Source organism: Dermacentor variabilis, chromosome 8 (genome assembly GCF_050947875.1).
Source record: "Dermacentor variabilis isolate Ectoservices chromosome 8, ASM5094787v1, whole genome shotgun sequence".
Taxonomy (NCBI): domain Eukaryota; kingdom Metazoa; phylum Arthropoda; class Arachnida; order Ixodida; family Ixodidae; genus Dermacentor; species Dermacentor variabilis.
In genome coordinates, this window is record NC_134575.1 from 112,981,352 (window position 1) to 113,004,002 (window position 22,651).

Genomic DNA, 22,651 nt, shown 5'->3' on the forward strand with positions numbered 1-22,651 from the left:
TTCCCTCTGCTTCTTTTTTGTAATCCAGTGCATTAATTCATAACACAAACATGACCATATGTCATGCCTTTCATTAATATGCGTCTTACCGCTCCCTTTCCATTCCAGAGAATTTGCCAGTGTCTAGCATCAACAAGTTAATAGACCAAATCGTCCTGACATTAGCCGGGCAGCGGCCGCAGGCGAGCGTCTCAGTGCGCGTTTTCTTCTACTCACCGAACATTGCGCAGTCCCGGTGCCGCAGCAGAAATCTTCCTCGCGTGTGTGCTTGGTGCATACGCGAGCTGTAGCCGATGGCTGTCTGCCAGTGCAAGGTGTCGCCAGCCAAGCTTCACGCAGCTCCTTGGCGTACGGCTACGTGTGAATAAGGTTGAAACCGGGCTCTGTTGCGTACGTCCGGCACTGCGACACCAAGCAGTAACCTACCATGATGCATGCCTCCAAAGGCAGCCACTACCTATTATGGTAGTCTCAGATGTTGTGAAGCGGACACCCAAGGCGGTAAAGCCGCACCACTTAATCAGAACCGCGGTGCAGGTGCGACTTTAAACTTTAGTTTTCGGCTCGCTTCGGCGCTTCCGAAGCAGCCGACGCGGCTGCTGTGTCGACGTGATCCGTCATGCCACGCCACGCCGATGGTGGTGCCCACTTTTTTAGTGGTGGAGCTCGAGGCCAATTGATCATGAAGTATTTTTGAGTTGCCAGAACTTTTTGGAAGAGCAATTTTGCGTTTGAACTTCATTGTCCAATGGTGATGGGAAGGACCAAAGCTCCGTGTCTGAAAAACCATAAGCACCAGCATGTGCAGTTTAAGTTTGAATGAGTCAGAACCAAAACGCTGCACAAAAAGCTCTTTACTACGTGCTATCATGTACTCAATGTCCCCTGGTGCATCTGTGGAGATAACAAGAGAAAATCAATAACTGTGTGTTGATGCACAGCAGCACAACATACACAATGAGGTTCTTCTTTATATCTTCTACTTTCGCGCCATGAACAAACTAGCCCAAGCCACAACCGTAGCGAAGTTCTTGTGCAGGCTCTTTAGGCATAAATTCATTCATTATAAAAAGAACATCCAGAAGTCGCAGTAAACGGGAGCTTATAGCACATGTAAAACTGAAGTCGGACTCAAAGATCCGAGTTCAATCACTTGAACTCATATGTCGAAGAAAGAAGAACTGAGACAGGGCCGTGTTAAGTTCGCTTAAACTCATCCACGCTACTTCCCTTATAATAAGGTTACTGAACAGTGCCACCTCGAGAGGAATGATCCCCTCTAACAAAATGTGCATTGGGTCGTACAGTAAGTCTGTGAGCACCAATTAATTTGCGATTTCCGCAAATACTGGTCTTGAATTAATGCTACCCTGTGCTGACAATTCATTAGGGTCCTTTATTGAAGTTGCTGCCTGGACAAGTAGTAATTCCTCTTGATAATGGGACTCTGTACGTAGATGTCATTGTATTTTGTAAAGAAACTTATGAAAATTAGGTGGAGTAATTTGCAAGTACGGCATGCAAAGCGGACATTCTTGTTGAAACTTTCGTTAAAGATTGCTATATTGTGGCACGCCAATGAGTCCCCATATAGGCGAGCAAAAAAGAAAAGAAAAGGTATTCTAGGCCACAGGCAGTTTTTCAAGTTTCAGCCACTTTGAAGTGAAATTAAGGTGGAAACGTAGACTTCAAGGAGCATAAGTTTTGCTCCTTGTTAATTAGGAGCACTTGCTTTCCTCAGTCCAAACAAGAATATTTTGTCTACTTGGGACTTTCTTGATGGTACGATGTTAACAAAAGAGACATGAAACACAGTTAGGTGCTCTCTCCGGCTTATTTTTATGCCTAGTGGATTGGCCAATTCAATGGCACGGCAGTATACGGGCATCACACTAATCTTCATCTGATGTGAGCTGCCAATGGGTGCACTTGAAATTGTGTGCCATGAGTAAAATCTTTTAAAAACACATTAGTTAATTTCCCGAATTCCGACTGGAAGAGGCGGGCATAGCTCGCATAATGTTGTAAGTTCTGAATCAATCTCTTCAGTGACACAAAGTGACATTTCTCGCCATGCTGAAGTTTTCCTTCCTTTGTACGAACATGAATTCCTTCAAAAGCCAATTCTGCCTTTCTTGCTCGGTCGTTTTCGAATGACGACACATCGGCGCATGTTGCGGCAGTCGATGAAATACCTGCTACCTCGCTATAACTGAAACGACACCACATATTAACCATCGCCAGTGGGACTCAGGCTGTCACGCAAGGCATTAGGGTTTTGTGGGGGTATATGTGCTTGAAGAAGTGTCTACAACACTGTACACATCACTGTCGCTATAGCATGAGGCAGCAGCTAACGAAACACTGCTTACGTTTTCGGCCGCAGCGACAAATAGCGTCTGCAATTCAGGCAATGGCACACTTGATAGCTTTTCATGAGCATTGAGAAGGCAGCAATCATTGCTTTGGGATGATGCGCATCCACTATCAGTATGCAATTTGTATTGGCCCTTGTTGAGAAACCGATTTCTGCACGTTTTGCATACCAAAGCCAGCTCGGTCATGTGTAGCTCCCGACATTGTCACTAGAAGGCTTAAAAATGACTGATGGTAAATTCGCTCGCCACACAGGCGTGTTTGCCGACCTTTCTAGCTTTGATGACCCAGTAACTTCACTGACATTTTCCCTCGGAGCTTATATCGAAGAAAATTTGCGAGAACCTTGATAACATGAATAATATGAACTGCATACACGTACTACACAAGTGTCACATCATCCACTTCTCCGCCGTTACCACATAATCAGCAATAGTTTAGCTATGTAGAGCATCATGTAAAGCACAACTAAATAAAGCATAAATGTAATCCAGTTTATACAAAAAGATAACACTATATCATATGCATTGAAACATTGAGATAGTTACGGTTACAACCCCTGTTTTTTAATATTATTCCTAAGAGCAAAATACAAAAGCTGTCAACACGTCACCCTCTAAAAATTTCCGTCATGCTGCATTTGTTATTGCATTCAAGGAAGGCTTGGTTGATTTCAGCACAGCTTACCTTCATTGGATGCGATCCCAAGCTGTTGGTCCGTATCTCTCTCAGCTTTTGATTTGTCAGATAAGGGGATGATCTTCAACCCGAGGTGTTCCACTAGCACTGGAAAGCTGGGAACAAATTACAGATATACAGCCTGCCAAGACTATGTATGTAGTGATTCCCTATGGTCCACTACCGTCGTTTACCATATTTTTGTGGTCTCGTATATAATTTTTATAACATTTTAACGGATCCTGCGCTAATGCTAATATATAGTGATGGAACAAATGCAATGCACGCCTAATTACCTAGCTTTATTTACACTTCTATACTGAATTACTTGTCACGCGTCCCAGTGCAGGATCTGTAAGTGCGATATTTTGAAACAGATTTCGGTTTTTGAAGCTGCGATTTCAGAAGGATCAAATGTGCGCTGATAAAAGGACCATATACCTAAATTTTGTTGACGCCTTTCCTTTCGTGCAGTCGTACTTAATGCTAGTACACATGGATCATCATGTGGTATTGGCCTACGGGGGCTAAGAATCAAGAATTACATTTTCCATTCTGCCATTTGGGTTTCCAAAATCGAACATTGCTCGGACGTAAAATTTGAAGCATAGATGACGTGAGATATAAGAAGGTTGAGATCTAATTATTGCAAAGTTGTTTTAATTCACCGAAAGGTTTAAGCCAGCCTCGCTCAAGAGCAGAAATGAAGAGAAAACAATTATCAAATCATAGCAATTAGGCTGCCGTCTCCACCGAAATTTCTGTTTTCTCTGTACGCACCATGTAGGCTGTAACGAAATTCACTCATAGCTCCATAGGGCAAGGATTTCATCGAGATCCAGTGATATTGGAGATTGCCAAGGAGACCCCAAATTTGCAATTGGACAAGGTCATAGTAAAACAGTGAGAAGTTTGCAGGGACAACATGGACACAATTAGCACATGGCTGGCGTAGTTGGAAAACTATAGGAAAGACCTTTGCCCTGCAGTGGGCGTAGACAGGCTGATGATAATGATGATGATGGTGGTAAAACAGCAACAAATAAAATAATAAATATAAACAAACAAGAATATGAAAACGGAAGGAAACTTAATAATAACAACATAAAGAAAAACAAGGCGTATAACCCTAGAGACACGAGCGCCAAGCAGAGAGACACCAAGCACCCACTGGAAAACCAGAATTTCTGTCACATTTATTTCTTGAAGGAAGTGCCTAAGAATGTCCAAAAAGTTTTACGTTGTGTACCACATGACCTATACTACTTTAACATCATGGTCATTGCTCGGCAGGTAAAACCGATAAGGCATGGCGGAAAAATTCATTTGGTATACACCGATGGTACACTCAGACAAAGGTAAACCCTATGGGGGTGTGCATCTGCCACACAACAATAGTTGTCATTTACCTTGCTTGCGTTTCCTTTCTTAAGGACGCCGCGCACGCTACTTTCCTGTCGGGAATGCTATGTTATGGTGATAACGCGTATGCCGTTCGTTACAAGGAAGTAACGAGCTCGCAGGTTTAAAGGAAGGAATGCGGACAAGACAGATGACGTTTATCGTTGTGTGGCAAGATACAGCACAAAGGGTGTAATTTTGTTTTACAGCGTAGGCGAATACTACTGTGTGCATACCAAGTTCGGCATAGAACGGATGGCATGAGCTAGCGTATAATTCATACCAACTGATGCAGCTCGAGCTGGCTACAGTGCATACACGTGTCTGCCAAAGCGAATAAAGACATGCTGTGCTGGTTATGTTTCTGTTACGTTTTAGCTTTTCTCTGTTAGAAGTTTTGTTTTGGCCATTCAAGTTGACGGACACAGGTTTGTTAAGCCTTATTAACGACCTACTTGTATTGTTTAGGATTACTTTTCTTAAAATAAATATAAAGAAAGGTGAATGCAAAGATTCCTCTGGTGATTACATTCACCTTCCAATTACAACCCTCCTAGGCTACCACTATATTTAATTTGTCGTTTTATTTGTGTTAATATATTTGGCTCACGCAATTGTTACCGGCTTATCGCCGCTCTCATTATCGTGCGCGGCTTTATAGATATTAACATCTAGTCCTTTCCTAGACTCTTGTGGAAGCAAGGCGCGCTTAAATATCCTATTGCATATGGCACCATTTATTTTGTCAATGGATTTAATTGAGCTGCCTCAATGGATTTAATTGGCGTGTAAATATCAGTAATGAACAGAAATTGACGGAACGTTAAGAAAGCTTCGTTGTAATGAGTTTGCTATTGAACATCTCCTTCATGGTTTTGTATTTATTCGAATGTATGCACCAGTAATAAACATGTATCTAAAAAAAATTATGGGGAATAGTGTGCAAAAAGACAAGGTATAATTTTGAGGCACGTGGTATTGGGTGACTACGAGTGAATTTTTGCTACCTCTGGTTCTTTGAAGTGCTCGCAATAACGGTATGGAGGCGTTTTTGCATATCGCCCTAATCGATATGCGATCTCCACAGCCGGGATTACATTAGGTGCCCTCTGTCTTTGCAGCGAAACGCCAAAGCCACTGCCCCACCGCGACAGGTTACTCAGCAAAATAAAATGGCAGCATGTAAAGACAGGGCGCAGGACATGGGTAATTGGAGATCGCAGAGGGAGGGCTTCGTCCTGCAGTGGACAAAATAGGATGATAATGAAGATGATGAAAGAGAGAAAGAATTTATTTACTTTGCCATCAATTATTACTCTAGCCATCTACTCGGCAGAGGGGGATGGGGAACGGGGACATAAAGGTGTGATGATGGATGATGACAACATAGAAACGAGAATTCACTACGGTGAAAGCAAGTTCAACAATCTATTGATAAACATTCAGAAATGTCATCCATGAAGCTGCTTCCGGGTGTCGTATCTTGTCTGTAGTCACTAGTTCAAACAAACCTTCAGAGAATTGTGCTAAAACTAAGCTGGTGTGTGGTCCTCTCCTACTTTAGCAGCACAGGCGCCAAGCAAAAGCTTTATAGCATGTGAGGAGCTCAGATAAGTGGCTCCGGTGCGGCGAGCAGCCGCAGGACACCTTTAGTGAGTAGATTATGCGGACCACGGAGGACCACACGCATTGACTCTACCAAGTGTTTCAGCATTTTCTGAACGATTTCCTTTTTATTATGTCCATCTCCTTGCTCATTCATTCCGTCGTCGGTTTCATTAGCCCTGTCATTTCTTCCTTCATGGCGCGGTGGACCGATAGGACCCTCTGTCATGACCATGGGTCTAGATGGCAGCAAAGGCCATTCAGTGTCTGTATAAGCCATGGGAGACGAATATTCGCTGTGTGCTCTCACCGACGTAGAATACGCTGTAAGTCTGATGACTGTCCTCGAAGCGCACACTGGCAGTTATGGTCGGAGCGCCTGCGCCCTGTCATGCAGTCCTGAAATTGCTTTGCGACGCTTGTTTCGTGAGCACTGGTCACTTTGGCAAACACACTGAGGGTATCTTTACGGGAAGACTGGTCTCCTGTCATTTTTTCACTGAATACGAGCTTCTTGTTCCATCTTCGGGCCTTCGAAGTCGCTTCTTGAGAGCCAATACAGTTGGAGCATTTAAATGCCGAAGCACCACAGTTGGCGGAATTATGCTGTCTCCCACAACGGGAGCAGGTGACTTCACTTGAATAAACATTCGGCAAAATAACATTTCGGCACGGAAGAGGCCTCGGAACGTATGGTCGTACGCAGTGTACCAGTAGGCTAGTTTGGTAGACACTGCTCATTTCGAAGAAGCAAATATGAACTTGATGCACCGGGAGCTTCCCAAGTGGTGCATCTCAAGAATGCGCACAGATGACCTGAAAGGATTACCCAGGTTAGCATACTTGATTTCAAGGTCTACGGGACAAATCAAACCAGCCGTTGTCTTCTCGCCCAAGGAATTATTGAACTTTAGGAGATTGGGCTTAGCTGCTGAATGGCCTTTAACTTATCCACTATTGCTGAATTTTATCACATCTATTGTCAGGATGTTCTTGAGAAACTTGCTACGGATCTCGTTCATTTCCCCAGGAGCCACTTTCAAAATATGCGGTTAGAAATCGCCTGCTGAAAGAGTTGCATGTTGTGTGACGTCGATAGCGGCACGTAAGAAAACATGAAGGATTCCCTCTCACTCTGATTCTATGAAGTCGTCTCAGTCGACATACGTCGCATCTTCTTAAAACGGTGGCCCATGGCTATGGTGTGCTCTCTGTCACAATCCATAACTTCCGGCCTTGAGCTCATCCAGGGATCGAGCTGGTCAGCTTCAAAGACACGTCGTCTAATAACCGACGATGAAGCAGACGGCTGACCTTGTTCACGTGATCATGGCAGCGCCCTCTTGCTCTTCCTTGATCAAATGACATACGAAAATGCAGGAACATAAAAAATGCCTATCAGCGAGAGTCCCAGAGCACCAGTGAGTCCTGGGCACTTCACACAATAGGAAGCCCGAAACACAAAGTCAAGAAGGCGGTATTCTAAAGGCACAATGCAGTTTTTGCTACAGGGAAAAATAAATATTTATGTACATTACTTTTGTACTCGTATAACGCAGAGTTTCGCGATTGAACTTTTTCAAGCAGTAATGAAAGGCTCATTCACGTTAGAAATTGCCTGCTGAAAGAGTCGCATATTGTGTGACGTCGAGAGCGGCACGCATGCACCTATGTTACAGTTTTCAAGTGCAGAACATATATTAGAAATAAGAAGTTTACAAAGTAGTACTAATGTTCGAGTGGCAAAAAGCATATTGTCACGTGGTAGTAACGGTGAAATAAGCAGCGAAGCTTCGTGCAACAAAACTACCGTCTTATGGGGCAAGCCTTGACCCTCAAAAATAAGCTACGCTGAAGGAACGACAGTGGCGAACACAGTCGGCGATCGTCGAAAATTTGATCTGCGGGTAAAGCGCTTCAGATTTTATACATGAGCCATCGAACATTCCAGAGTAATCGCTGGTGCCCACGTGTCTTCCAGAAAGTTCTACACAGTTCGCGTCGCGCATACATGCAATGAGATTACGCAAGGTTCGGCGACAACACACAGCGGATAGAAGCATCAATAACATTCGAGAAATTTTCAATACATGCAGGCGCCTTCTGGGCTGAGCGGTAATATTTAATAGACGGTGAGAAGGGCTTACGCGTAAAAGATAAACATGTTCACACGTCAATGTCCCCCTGTCAAAAGGCATCGTCCGGCCGCTAAAAACAGGAGAGTGAAACACAAAAGAACACTCACTCAACAAAATTAACAAAAGAAAGAAAAGTACAAGGTAACAGAATCCAAAATCCAATCCAAGTCCAAAGTTTCAGAATCCAAGTCCAAAGTTCATCTATGCAAATTTCCCGAAGTTCATTAGCGCTGGTAGAATGACCTAATTCGCACAACTTGGTCGTGAGCAGGGCCGCTGTGATAGCGAAATGCCGTCTGGCACAAACTCATACTTGAATGCTCCATTGCGTCGGATGATCGTGTAGGGTCCGAAATAGCGGCGTAAATGCTTCTCGCTAAATCCGCGTCGACGTATAGGCGTTCAAACCTAAGCATGGTCGCCGGGCTGGTACTCGACCTAACATCGTCGTAGGTTGTAGTGTCGGCTGTCGGTCCTTCACTAATTCTTGATCTGCAGGCGGGCGAGCTTTCGGGCTCCTTCTGCGTGCTGGAGCTAGGTGGCGACGTCAAGATTCTCTTTGTAGCAGACGTGCGGCAGCATGATGTCCAGAGTAGTTGTTGGATTCCTGCCTTACACCAGCTTGAACGGCGTGATCTGTGTTGTTTCTTGCACCGCCGTCTTGTATGCAAAGGTTATGTACGGCAGGACCATGTTCCACGTCTTGCGCTCGACGTCGACGTACATTGCTAGCATGTCGGCGAGGGTCTTATTCAGGCGCTCCATGAGGCCATTCGTCTGCGGGTGGTAAGCAGTTGCATTCCTGTGGCTTGTATGGCTGTATTGCAGAATGACTTGGGTTAGTTATGCTGTAAAGGCCGTTTCTGGCGGTGATGACGACTTCTGGGGCACCATGTCGCAGCAGGATCAGGATTTTCTCGAAGAAAAATTGCACCACTTCGGCTGCGCTACCTTTCGGCAAAGCTTTAGTTTCAGCGAAGCGGGAGATAATGCGCCGCCACAACGATCCACCTATTTCCGGATGATGACGCCAGAAACGGTCCCAATTAATCCATCCCGATCTTCTGAAAAGGTCCGCAAGGAGGCCTGATCGGCTGTGGGAATGCGGCAGGGCCTGTCGGTGGTTTCTTGCGTCTGTGACAGTCTCGGCATGTCTTGACGTAACGGGCGACGTCGGCGGTCGGGCGCGGTCAGTAATGCTTTTTTGTATCCTCGATAGTGTCCGGCAGAGACCGAGGTGCCCAGTGGTTGGATTCTCGTGTAGGACGTGTAGTACTTGTGAACGCAGCGCTGACGGAACAACAAGAATGTAGTTGGCGCGGACTGGTGAAATGTTCTTCTACACGAATTGGTTGCTTTGAAGCGTGAACGCAGACAATCCAAGCATAAATGATCTAGGAGTAACGTCGGTATTTCCTTTTAAATACTCGAAGAGGCCTTGAGCTCTGCGTATTCTAGTTGCTGTTCAACGAAGTCTTCCGCGCTTATTATTCGAAGGAAGGCGTTGTCGTCCTCGTCATCTTGCAGCGGGGGGTAATTGGTGCGCGTAATAAAAAATCGGCATCAGATTGTTTTCGTCCTGATTTGTAGATAACAGTGACGTCATATTCTTGCAGTCTGAGGCTCAACCGCGCCAGCCGTCCAGAATGGCCCGTTATGTTAGCTAGCCAACACAACGCGTGATGGTCACTGACGACTTTGAATGGCCTGAGAAATAGGTGAGGGAGGAATTTTGCTGTAGCCCAAATGATGGCGAGGCATTCCTTTTCAGCCGTAGAGTGATAGCCTTCCGCTTTTGACACCGACCGGCTGACGTAAGCTATCACCCGCTCAAGTCCGTCTTTTCTGACGGCACCGAGGCATAGGCTACTGGCGTCAGTGTGGATTTCGGTATCGGCATCCTCGTAGAAGTGCCCAAGCGCCACTAGCGACGGCATGCGTCTTTTGAGTTCTTCAAATGCGTCAGCATGCGGCGCTTCCTACTTGAAATTGATGTCACATTTGAATGTATGTGACAGCGGCTCTGTGAAGCGTGAGAAGACCTTGACAAAGCTTCTGTAGTAGGCACACATGCTAAGGAATTGACGCTATGCCTTCTTGTCGATGAGCTGCGGGAAATTTGCGATTGCAGCTGTCTTCAGCGGGTCGGGGCGAACTCCAGATATGTTGTTGACGTGACCGAGGAGCAGAAGCTCATCGTAAGCCAAGCTGCACTTCTCCGGCTTCAGAGTGAGGCCCGATGACTTGGCCTCGAGTAGTGTCGCAGGCCGCCTGAGGTGATCGTGAAATTGCTTGCGATGCCGACGACGTAATCCAAGTAAACAAGACAGGTCTGCCCCTTCAATACAGGTAAAGCCATGTCCACTACGCGCTGGAACTTTGCAGGCACCAAGCAGAGCCCCAATGGCATAACCTTGAACTGATAGAGGCCGTCTGGCGTGATGAATGCGGTCTTCTCGCGATCTCTTTCGTCGGCATCTATTTGCCAGTAGCGAGACTTTATGTACATCGAGGAGAAGTATTTAGCGTTGCAGAGCGGATCCAATGCGTCGTCTATCCACGGGAGTGAGTATACGTCCTTCTCCGTGATCTTGTTTAGTCGACGATAATCGACGCAGAAACGTACAGTTCCGTCCTTTTTCTTCCCCAAGACTACAGGAGATGCCCATGGGCTTTTCGACTGCTGGATGATGTCGCCGCGGTGCATTTTGTCGACTTCTCTTATAGGTTCACGTTCTCGCGTTGAAACTCAGTATGGGCTCTGGCGGAGTGGTCGAGCGCACTCTTCGGTTATGATGGAATGCTTTGCGAGTGGTGTTTGTCGAATCCTCGAAGACGTCGAAAAGGGGTCTTTGTATCGTCGGAGAAGAGTTCTGAGTTGCTGCTGCTTACTGAATTCGAGACTATAATTAGACAGACTATAGTCATCGTGGTTACTGAAGTAGAATCTGAGAGGACAAAACCATTGATGTTTTCCACAATTCCCTCAATGAACGCGATCTTAGTGCCCTTGTTGATGTGCTTGAACTGCTGGCTGAAGTTTGTCAGCATAACGTTTGCATAACCTTCACGCAGTCGGGCGATTTCTCTCGCGACGCAGATTTCACGGTTGAGAAATTGACGTTGGTCGCCCTCAATGACTCCTTCTACATCTGAGGTGGTTTCCGCGCCAACGGTATTAACAATGCTGGAGCGAAGTGGTATGCTCACTTGACCTTCGAGCACACTCAAGGCGTGCTGACTACGATAGCTCTCCAGCGGTATCGCGTGATCTTCCGACAGCGTTATCGAATTCGACTTCAGGTCGATGATTGCGCCATGTTGGTTCAGGAAGTCCATGCTGAGAATGACGTCTGGTGGAGACTGTTGGAGGATAACAAAGGTGCCAGGGTATGTCCGATCTTGAACTGTAATTCTTGCCGTGCAGATTCCAGTTGACGTTATGAAGTCTCCTGCTGCGGTACGAATTTAAGGGCCTTCCCATGCAATCATAACTTTCTTCGACAAGGCGGCGATGGACCCATTCATAGCGGAGTAATCGCGTCCTGTGTCTGCTAATGCTGTGACTGCGTGGCCATCGAGAGGCACGTCAAGGTCGCGCGTTGTTTGTGGTGCGTTGCAGTTTGGTCCTGGCGTGAGATCACGCTGCGTCGTGTTGACCTGTGGCTGGAGGGTCGCGTCGTCAGGTCTTCTTTTGTCGACGTGTTCTTTGCTCCTAGGCTTCGTCGGGATGGTGGCGTGTTGTTGACATGTCGTCGCGATTGTCTTTTCAGCGTCTTCGTTGATGGAGGACGATCTTCGTCTGTTGGACGAACAGCAACCATGCCTCCATCGGTTGCTGCTTTAAGTTTTATGGATATGGGCTGAGAGACCGGCCCTGGCCAGGAGCTGTGAATTGATGTCGCTGCGTCAAGAGGTAGCGGCGAGGTAGTCGGCGACGTCACTAGGGCGTTCACCTTCGCGAGGGCGCTGTGCGTTGACGCCGAACCTTTGGAATCCCAAGTCGCGGTATGGGCATCGGCGGTGCACACTGCCCGCTTGCCCGCAATGGCAGCAGAACGGGTGGGGCTCGGGGGCGCGCCAAATGTCTGTCTTCATCGCGTTGCTGTGCTGGGCGACGGGTGGGCGGCTGAATTGCGGCGTTAAAGGGCTCTGGCGCACTCTCCTGGGGAGACTGACGGCGAGCGAAGGCAGCGTGGGCCATCACTTTCCTCTGGGGCCGCGGTTATTGTGCTTGCGGCTTAGGAACTCCAGGTGGTCGCTACACCTCTTCTTTGAAGATTTCGGCGATTGAGACCACTTAAGGCTGCAACCTTGGGTACAACTTCTGAAGCTCTTCCCCTACGATCGCTTTGGTAGTCTCGCGCAGATTGTGGGTGGCGAGTGATTGTACCCCGGTGAAGTCTTTAGAGTTTGTGCGGCAGCTGAATTGCCGGTTCCGCATTTTGAGTGTCTTCTCGATGCTGGTGGCCTCGCAAAGAAACTCGTGGAGGGTCATCGGTTGGCTTCGTATCATTCCAGCGAAAAGTTCCTCCTTCACACCACGCATGAGTACGCGGACTTTCTTCTCCTATGACATTTCCTGGTTAGCGTGGTGGAATAGACGGTTCGTCTCCGTGAAGATCGTAATGGTCCCATTCTGCAGCTGCATTCGACTTTCTAGTAGAGCTTGGGCTCGTTCTTGGCCTTCCACATATCCCACATCGTTAAGGTGGCTTCTCAGTTCTCGAACCATGTCGTAGCGGTGTCTTGCAATACCAAAAAGACATGTCGCAGTTTTTCGTCGTCGTCCCAGCTAGTAAATGTAGTGACCCTCTCATACGTCTCAAGCCAGCTTTGCGGGTCCTGGAATGTTGGACCGGGAAATTTCGGAGGCTTGCTAGGCTGCTGCAGCACGATGGGGGACGCTGGCGCTGCCGTTGAGGTTGACTTGGCGGCGATCTTTCAAGTCGTTTCAGGCAAAAGTCTGTCGTCCAGGGGCATGCAACTTGCTGATTCTTCACTGGTTTTTGGCGACGTTGGTGGTGTATTCCGCGTTCGGGCTTGGGCCATGGCTTTACGGGAACGTCGGCTACATGAATACAAACCACCTCCACCAGATGTTACGTGGTAGTGACGGTGAAGAAAGCAGCGAAGCTGTGAGTAACGAAACTAGCACTTTATTGGACTAACCAGTGGCCTCAAATATAGGCTACACTCAAGGAATAACGTCAGCGGCGAACACAGTCGGTGATCGTCGAAAATCTGATCAGCGGGTAAAGCGCATCAGCTTGCAATCGTGAACCATCGAACGTTCAACAGCAATGACTGGTGCCAGTGTGTCTTCCAGAAAGTTCTCCATTATTGCTTTGCGCCTACATGCAATGAGATTACACAAGGTTGGGCGACAACAGACAGCGTATAGAAGCATCGATAACATTCCAGAAACTTCCGATACATGCAGGCGCGTCCTGCGCTGAGCGATAACATTTGTAGATGGTGAAAAGCACTCGCGCTTAAAGGATAAACAAGATCAAGTGTCAGTATGGTACCGTAGCCAAAACAATGTTGGCGGCGACAAAGAAGACGTCCACCTTATTTACGTGTAGTGTTAAGAGGCGAAAGTGCGATCATTTTCTTGAGATTTTTGCCGAAGTCGGTCTTTCCGCACGAACAAACTTTTTTTTTCAAAGCTCTTCTACGGGCGCCACGCGATGATTGAGCCCAGCCGGTATCGCGTCATCTGTGCCCACTCTGGATTCCTACAAGCTTTCTGTTTCGCTCTTTATAGGTAAGTTTGAAAGAAATAGATGTTTCGTTAAACAAAGCCCAGTTAGCTCTGCGCGCCTGAATATGTTGCAAAATACTTATTGTTTTTCGTATTCCTAGTTCATTGCAGCAGTAGATGCAGACCACTATTCTACGTACAATACATGAAGTATGCATAAAAATAGCCTTGTATACAGCTAATGACCTTTATTAAGCATACTGCAGAAATATGCAGATGAAACGCACACGTTGAAAAAAGTTTTGCTGAAGCGTTTACATAAGTGCTTCACAACTAACCTCGGCAAGAAGCTTTGAATTGGGTTTCCACCTAGGCCATGTGAAAATTAATCTCGTTTCTATGTCAGTCCACAATAGAGGCAGCCTCTTTATTTTTGTACAATTCGTTGGTTTAGAAGTTGCAGCCCTCACAAGCTATTGCGAAATGCAAACACCATATCAGGCGGACGCGCAGTGTAAGACATATAGGGAGTGAAGTCATGAGGATGTGCGGATGTACCATGAAGCTTGTCGAGTGAGAAACGGAGATGGCAGGTTTGTGCCCATAGAAGTACAGAAATGTATGTGGCTACGTCTTTTTTTTTGGATTATGTGCCTGCACAGTTACATATACGCCTGCTAGAAAGTTATTCTGGTGGGCAAGAATAGGTGCGCACCAAGTAACATATACGAAATGTCTAACCTAACAGAAATCAAGCACATTGAACAATTTGTCCAATATAATGCACTGCTTCATTACGATTGCTGTGCTTTAGTGATCATCATCATCATCATCATCATCATCATCATCATCATCATCATCAGCCTGGTTACGCCCACTGCAGGGCAAAGGCCTCTCCCATAGTTCCCCAACTACTCCGGTCATGTACTAATTGTGGCCATGTTGTCCCTGCAAACTTCTTAATGTCATCCGCCCGCCTAATTTTCTGCCGCCCCCTGCTATGCCTCCCTTCCCTTGGAATCCAGTCCGTAACTCTTAGTGACCATCGGTTATCTTGCCTCATCATTACATGTCCTGCCCATGCCCATTTCTTTTTCTTTATTTCAACTAAGATGCCATTAACTCACGTTTGTTCCCTCAACCCAATCTGCTCTTTTCTTATACCTTAACGTTACACCCATCATTCTTCTTTCCATAGCTCATTGCGTCGTCCTCAATTTAAGTAGAACCCTGTTCGTAAGCCTCCAGGTTTCTTCCCCGCACGAGAGTACTGGTAAGACACAGCTGTTATATACACTTCTCTTGAGGGATCATGAACGTGCTCTTCATGATCTGAGAATGCCTGCCAAACGAACTCCAGCCCATAGTTGTTCTTCTGATTATTTCAGTTTCATGATCCGGTCAGCAGCCACTACCTGACCTAAGTAGATGTATTCCCTTACCACTTCCAGTGCCTCGCTACCTATCGTAAACTGCTGTTCTCTTCCGAGACTGTTAAATATTACTTTAGTTTTCTGCACAATAATTTTTAGATCTACCCTTCTGCTTTGCCTCTCCAGGTCAGTGAGCATGCATTGCAATTGGTCTGCTGAGTTACTAAGCAAGGCAATATCATCAGCGAATCGCAAGTTACTAAGGTATTCTCCATTTACTCTTATCCCCAATTCTTCCCAATCCAGGTCTCTGAATACCTCCTGTAAACGCGCTTTAGTGATACCTGTGGGCAAGTAACACGTGTTGAAGTCGTAACTTGGAATTTATTTTACTGCAACGGCATGCAGCGAAGTGCTCGAAATAAAATTTTCCATGTCCGTTAATCCGCCCGTAATTTCTGATACGATGACGATATCCGTTGTGGCCATCGACAAAACATAATAGTTTTTGTCATCATCAAGCCATCTTGTTATTCCCGGCTTCAATTCGTGCACAGTCCGAAGAAAAACGAAATTTATCCAGAACCTTCACCACTGAGATTCAAACACATTTTACTGGAGCAATGCGGATTTTGGAACCGGACGCATTAACCATGACGCTATCATTAAACAAGTGTGCTGTGAAATTTCTGCGAGGTGTTCCGCGCCACACTGACTTTCACGGCGGTGGCGCCTGTGCATGTATTTTGGTGGCCAAATAAGCAATACTGTAGCGCCTAAAGGTGGTATTGCATGCATCACATAGCAATTCTTCTGGAAAAAGTGGCTGTGCGCTCCTGTGATATTTTTGGTTTCATACTCGTGAAAACAGCGTCGGCATCAGGGGTTATCAAGTGGCGTACATGAAAAAGAGGATCATGGGCCTGAAACATGGCACAGGCTCACAATTCAGCATGCGCCGTGAATGAGGTGGCTTGTAGAAGAGAAAGCAGAAACCTTGAGCGGTCTGAATGCGAACTACGACGTTGTAGCGATAACACCACGTAGTTTATACACTGCCTCGCAGGATTCACAACCGCCATGCATATGCAGAATGCCAACGGGAAAATTTACGAAGTGTAGCCACATCAGCTGTATTGGAAGTTTGGCAACAGGCTTGTTTTATCTCCAGGCGGGGAATTCGTAACAACTGCTAGAGCCTGAAAGGCAAGAAGCCTTTAACGCAGCAGTTTTCTCATACCCGGCGACTTTAACGTTGATAAAAACAAACAACGTAGGAAAATTGTAAATACCATAACCATAAAAGCGACCTCAAATGCTACGCTTTCGCAGTGTCGGCCAGGTAAGTAGGTGCTTGAGGTTGCCCTATTTATTACAGGAAACATCAAATATGACTGTTTTACACAGTTCTCAAAAATCATTGTGCGGTCCACAACGCAACAACACCAAACGAACAGACGGAACAAACGTAAAAAGGCAGGATGCGCCAAGGTTGTCTGAAACAAGCGTACTAAAACAATAAATATCAACACCCTTTAATTAAAAAAACAATATTAGAGCGAATTATTGGCTATTGATGCGTAGTAAATACATACAGCCTGTACTTAGACATGGGGAGCCTGCGACTGTTAAAGTTCGTTCATGTACACATTTTTATCTCCACAACACGCACTGCTATTTCACACGGACGTCACGCAAAGAGAAAATAAGGTAAAGTCGTGACTTATTTATGCACTATATACTTTTTCTTTCAATATTATCATATATTTCTATGTTATTGTTTCTTGTGGTAAAGCGCGTACGCAATCTGGCACTAATCTCTTGGTCACTATGTATGGCCTATACAAGCCTGTTTGATGGCCCTTGCAATAGGCTGCACATATCGCTTTATATGATCTATTCAATATAAGATGGCAGCATCAGCATTAGGCAGCAGCATCAACTATGCAAAAACGCCAAGAAAGTAGCCAAATAACACTTAGCTTCACAAATACGTACAAGAGCGTCGTTTGACATTATTATTGTAGCGCTCCAAATTGTTGTGCAGGACTACCTATCTATTCCCAAGTATGCACGGCAAACTTCAGGAGATATTGCAGTCGGGTCGATGTTTTCTAGCCGGTGCTGAAACATTCGCTCAGGATGACATGCGACAAAAACTCTTGTTTTTCCGCGGTATGGACGAACGCCGGTGCCTTACACAGAAAGGAAAATAGATGGCTGGGACTTGTCAAGTATTAAACGTTACATCAAATTTGAGAAAAAGTACTTGCAATTTTACTACAGAAAGTGTGACATCTGAGCTGTGTTTCCGGTGTTATGAAGTACGATATTTTGTTTCATATCGAATCACCAGGAACATACATATGTTTCCGCGACTCTTTTTTTTGTGCACGGCTATCTACGTGAAAGATTGGGTTTGGCGTAAACAGCTCAATCCTTAAGTGCAAAATGCCAAAGGAGTGACTGGATACGTGTATGGGGCTCTGTACAGGTGGCCGTGTTCCTAGTCACAAAACCGCGTGTCTGTGAGAGTCCGCAGGAGTGGCAGCAATGTAGATAGACAGTTCCCGCACATTGGTGTCATGATTTTTGCTCTCTGTTGTTCACCCTGGCATGAAATTACTCTCGAAGTGTGAACTCACACAGAGGTATCCGCTACCACTTTTTGTCGGCTCTTGTCGCCAAAATATATATGCAGCCGAATCCAGCGTGGTCGTTACGATATGAGGAGTAATAAAAATTATTTTTTTTTTCCTTCCAAAATTTTCAAACGATATCCTGGTTGAACGTCTTTCTTACAGTGCAGCAATAACAGAAACGTCGGGTCGATATTGTGTACATGCAATAAAAGAGAGGTTAGTTTAATGCAGCGAACCTCAGATATGTCGAATAGAGCAATTATTCAATAACGCAGCGAGTAGACAACGTCACGAGAAGCGGTTCCCATGCAACATTGTTCTCTGGGGCTTCCTACTACTACTACTACTACTACTACTGCTACTACTACCGCTACTACTACTATTACTCCTTCCTTCCTACTCCTATGATTTCGACTATATTTGGTATTGATATATGAAAGGTTTTGAACTACAAAAGACACCAAAAAGACATAACATTGCGGTGCCTTCACCCGACCCACAGAATATAAGAGGATTTGTGCTCCGTTTGCGTTATCGGATATGCCGCACTTCGCTGCAGATCCGCCAAAATCAGCCTTTTGCTAAAAGAAAAAAGGTCAGTCGTAGTGCAGCTCAAATAATGGTCTTTTATTTTTCTATTTTTCGTGGGAGGGATCTAATGGTTAAGATCGAAAGGTTTGGTTTGCAAGGCCTGAAGCCTAAGCTTGTAAAGTACGACTTACAGCTTTGCCTAATGAAGAGCCCAATGCCTAACTTATATATGTGACCCACAGAGGAACTAAGGTTCTTTAAACTACATTCTTTCATTTTTTGCTGAAATACGCCTCTTAGGAGAACTGTCACCCGTGAGACACGGCGCGGTGCGGGCACCTTCATATGTTTTCAATAAGTGCCGGATCCAAAAAGAAAACTGAAACTAATCAAAAGTAAAATATCTATATATAAATAAATAAATAATTACTCTCATCAATGCAAAGCACAATAACACAAAACATGACGCGGAAAGAAGAAATAAAGTAAATAATAAAACACCTGCGGCAGTAAAATCACTTGTGAATTTGTTATCTTCGGCGTTTTGTTTATGCTAAAAGTGAAATGAAACTTTTGTTGACCAGCTATGCACAACCATCTGTTTTTTTGTGCTGTTATTGTAGGCGCGGTGTACATTGTGGCACATGCACTGAAACAAAAACATTGCGGTCTGCCACGTCAGGCCGGCTCGGCGGCGCCGCGATAGACGAGGTGCTGACTCGTGAAACGTCGACAACTTTTCTCATTTTCTGTGAACGTGCATAGTGTCAACTTATGCTCTCGGAATTTTGTTCGCGACCTTTACACCCAAGAGGTTACGATGGGAATGTGACTAGCTTGAGAAGGCATTTATTGTTTGCCTTATCGCTTTGGCTAACCTATGTCGTGAGTTCGCGACATTAGGCATTGGCAGCACTCAATGGCTGTAGCAACATGTCCAAACACCAGCACAGTGTCACGTGTGTCCGCAGAGAATCTCCGTTAGTAACTTTAGTAGCGTACAGAGGCTACGCGCGCGCCTTCCGCAGGTGAAAAAAAAGCGATGACAGCTGTCTGAACTTCAGGAAAAATCATGCGAAGTCTACGTTTGTAGCCAGAAGCGAAGCGAGTTAAGCGAGGAACTAGCTGAGACTCACCTTTCTTTTTAGCAGTACGCTTGCAACACTTTTTAGTCCAATAGTAGGAGGTCATGAATTGGTGACATACCATAGAGTTTACAGCAAAATGTATTTCTGCACAAGATACTGGTTGCATTCTATTAGAAAGGCTAAATTAGGCCTCTAGTTTTTTTCTGTGGTTGAAGGTGTAAAAATAATTTTCTCCTACTGTGCGCGTTTTCGCAAAAGCCCCCCTCCCCCATCGCTGTACCATCTACCACTTTCCTATTAAGAATTTTCGAACGTCTTACACTACTTCTGTAGTATGAATTTATTATTACATCGTGATGTACATAAAAATTCACCAGCGTTGAGTTCAGGTAGTTTTGTTTTGAATAATAGACTTTCAATATCTTCTCGATAAATACTTTATGATTGTTGATTTCATAGTAGTGAAAGTTACCGAAGCACAACACGAAATTATTCCATTCTCTTGTTATGGGAACAATGATGAGCCGCAATGGAAAAGAACGTTTTTAGGCATCTTTTGTTGTCACTGCAAGTGTATGCGGAGAATACACTTAAGGATTATGCGTGTTCGTATGGCATTCTCATCGTTCTTAGAATGTTCCTTTCATTGCAGCATGAAGCTATTGTTTTTTGCGACCACGCAGGTACTCAGTCGTTTCACATACGTGCTGCAAGCGGCCATTATTGGCGCTTGCTTATAGGACGCTAGGACATGGAACGGCAATGAGCAAAGCTGAGCAATCAAAAGAGCTAGAGCAGTAAGAAAAAAATTATTAAATTGTTACGGCTCTCGCCGGCTACAACAAGTCCAATATCGTTTGCTTTTACATCACAAACACCCGCTGGAGGAAATGTAGGTCACCAGACATCTTAGCGACTAGCTATTCAACGCAGCTGCTGTTTTCTAAGTGCCCAGTATGGAGCGCGTCTAGACACGCAAGAGCAGAAAAACAAATCACCGAGGAAGTTGTCATACACGCATGCCCAAGCCATGTTGGAACTTAGGTGCTTATACCGTACGCTCGCAATTTTGCGTCATCGCATTACTTCCGCCCAGCAGGGGTGGCGCCGAAGTGAGGAAAATGAGAGCAGGGGCAACACGCCAGTGCGTCGAACCAAACCAAAATAAAAAAAACATACCCTGAACCACAATGTTTGGCGGAACTCAATTCGAGCCCGACCCCAAACCGATATTTTTGGAATGGGCCTGAAACAGAACCTCACCTGCATCGAAAAAAATAATCATGGTCTCTAGTTCGTCACGAAACGCTTGAATCATATAAGGCGACGATGGCATCTTAATAGAGGGCAGGATTGTTGAAATAGCTATACGTCTTCAATCGGCGCACCCACTATCAAATTGTTACGACTGACGAGTTGCGTTTTCTGCGAGATACGATAGGGGATAAACGATAGGCATGTCCTGCTAATAGCGACCGCATCAGCCGAGGCGGTAGCACTTCTTCAGTCGGCTGTACAAGTTGTGTTCCGCGCAAGAAAAGTGGTTTGAAGGTCTCCGCCGAAAGAAACACTTCAGCTGTCGCTCCTAGTTTGGTCATCAGGTCGACGTGTTACTAAAAGACGAGAAATCAAATGAACACAAAGAGCGATCAAGACTATGTCTTCAAGGAAGGATATTAACAAGTTCAGCAGCGTGACTTATTGTAATGATAACACTGCAGCCAGTAAAGAATGCAATCACCTTCTCAGTGACTGGTCATCGCGGCTACAAAGGGCAGATTAAAGCTCCTGTTGTGAGGTGCTATGGTTCAACACATGCTTGCTTCTTAGTCAATTAGTCAAACTGAGTAAAACACTCTTCCATGTCGATAGATTATTTGTGGGACGCTGTGTGCGTTCTTTAAACCACATAGGTCGGCAGCCTCACGCAGTCATTCTAAAAGTGACCCTTGAGTCGGAACTTGAGTGAGGCTGGCTGATATAATTTTGATGCAACTATTCTCCGACTGAGCCCAGAATGTGTATATGTATGTATATATATATATATATATATATATATATATATATATATATATATATATATATTGACACAAGATCATTTCAAAGTACGCGCGCTAGCCGCTTCCTGCGTCCGTCCAGATGTTTACTGCTACCTGCGAAAGATCGCGGCAGTGAAGCGGGCAACACGGGCTCGCAATCGGAGCAACGTGCTATGAGCGCGGGACACGAGAAAAGAAGAAGTGCGGGACTGCGGCGAAAGAGACTGTGGACGTTTTAGCGAGGCTCTCGCTTAGCTGTTTGTCGGGCACAAGTTCGCCCAACGTAAAGTTATTAAAGTAGCGTCACTCAACTGTGCGTTACAGTTCTCGTGGAGGTGCGGGGTAATGATTTCAAGCCCTTCTCGAGTCAGAGAAAGGAGCCCGAACTCACGACGACTTGGACCCATCGAATTCACTCCTGTTCACAAACGCAGCAGCCGTCGCCTACGTGGTGAGCCCCTCGAGTTTTCACCTTTGCCGGATTCTATCGGAGCATCAGCATCTGCTAACGGAAACGCTACCCAGATGGCAACTCAAATCACGCCGACTCACATCGTGGTGAACTCGCCAATGACGCCAGAGCCTTTCCATGGCGACACATTTGAAGACGCAGAGGACTGGCCGAAATGCAATTGTTCCTTCTTGATTTAGTGTGTGATTTCTCTAAGCTCACAGTTCAGCGGAAACTGGTGCCTCTGTAAAATTAAACAGGCTTCGTTAATTCAGCACTTCATGCCACAGCGAAAAAATAATTTGCAGGCTACAGTCGTCCTGGTTTACTATTGCTCTAAAACAGCTTTCCTAGAAAAAACGCCGTTTTCATCGGGCTGAGCGAACCAATCCCTCATATCAATGGGCTGCCTATATACATTTCCAAGTAAACATGCCACACAATAACAGCATCGAGCATGTCAAGCATTTGTTTTCAACACTACTTTACCGTTAACGTTGCAAACTAATCAGCGCAAGTTATAGAATATTGTGAATGACTCGGAGCATCGTCTTATCCAACTAGCACGCGGTCTTGATCAGTGTTAACGATGCGTGTGTGTCTCTGTAACGCGACAGCTGTT

At 45.5% G+C, this 22,651-nt stretch overlaps 1 pseudogene; it reads right to left on the minus strand.

The window, feature by feature from the left end:
• Window positions 1–520: 520 nt before the first annotated feature.
• The window catches only part of LOC142591528 (uncharacterized), a 40,951-nt pseudogene continuing 18,820 nt past the window's right edge, over window positions 521–22,651 (minus strand).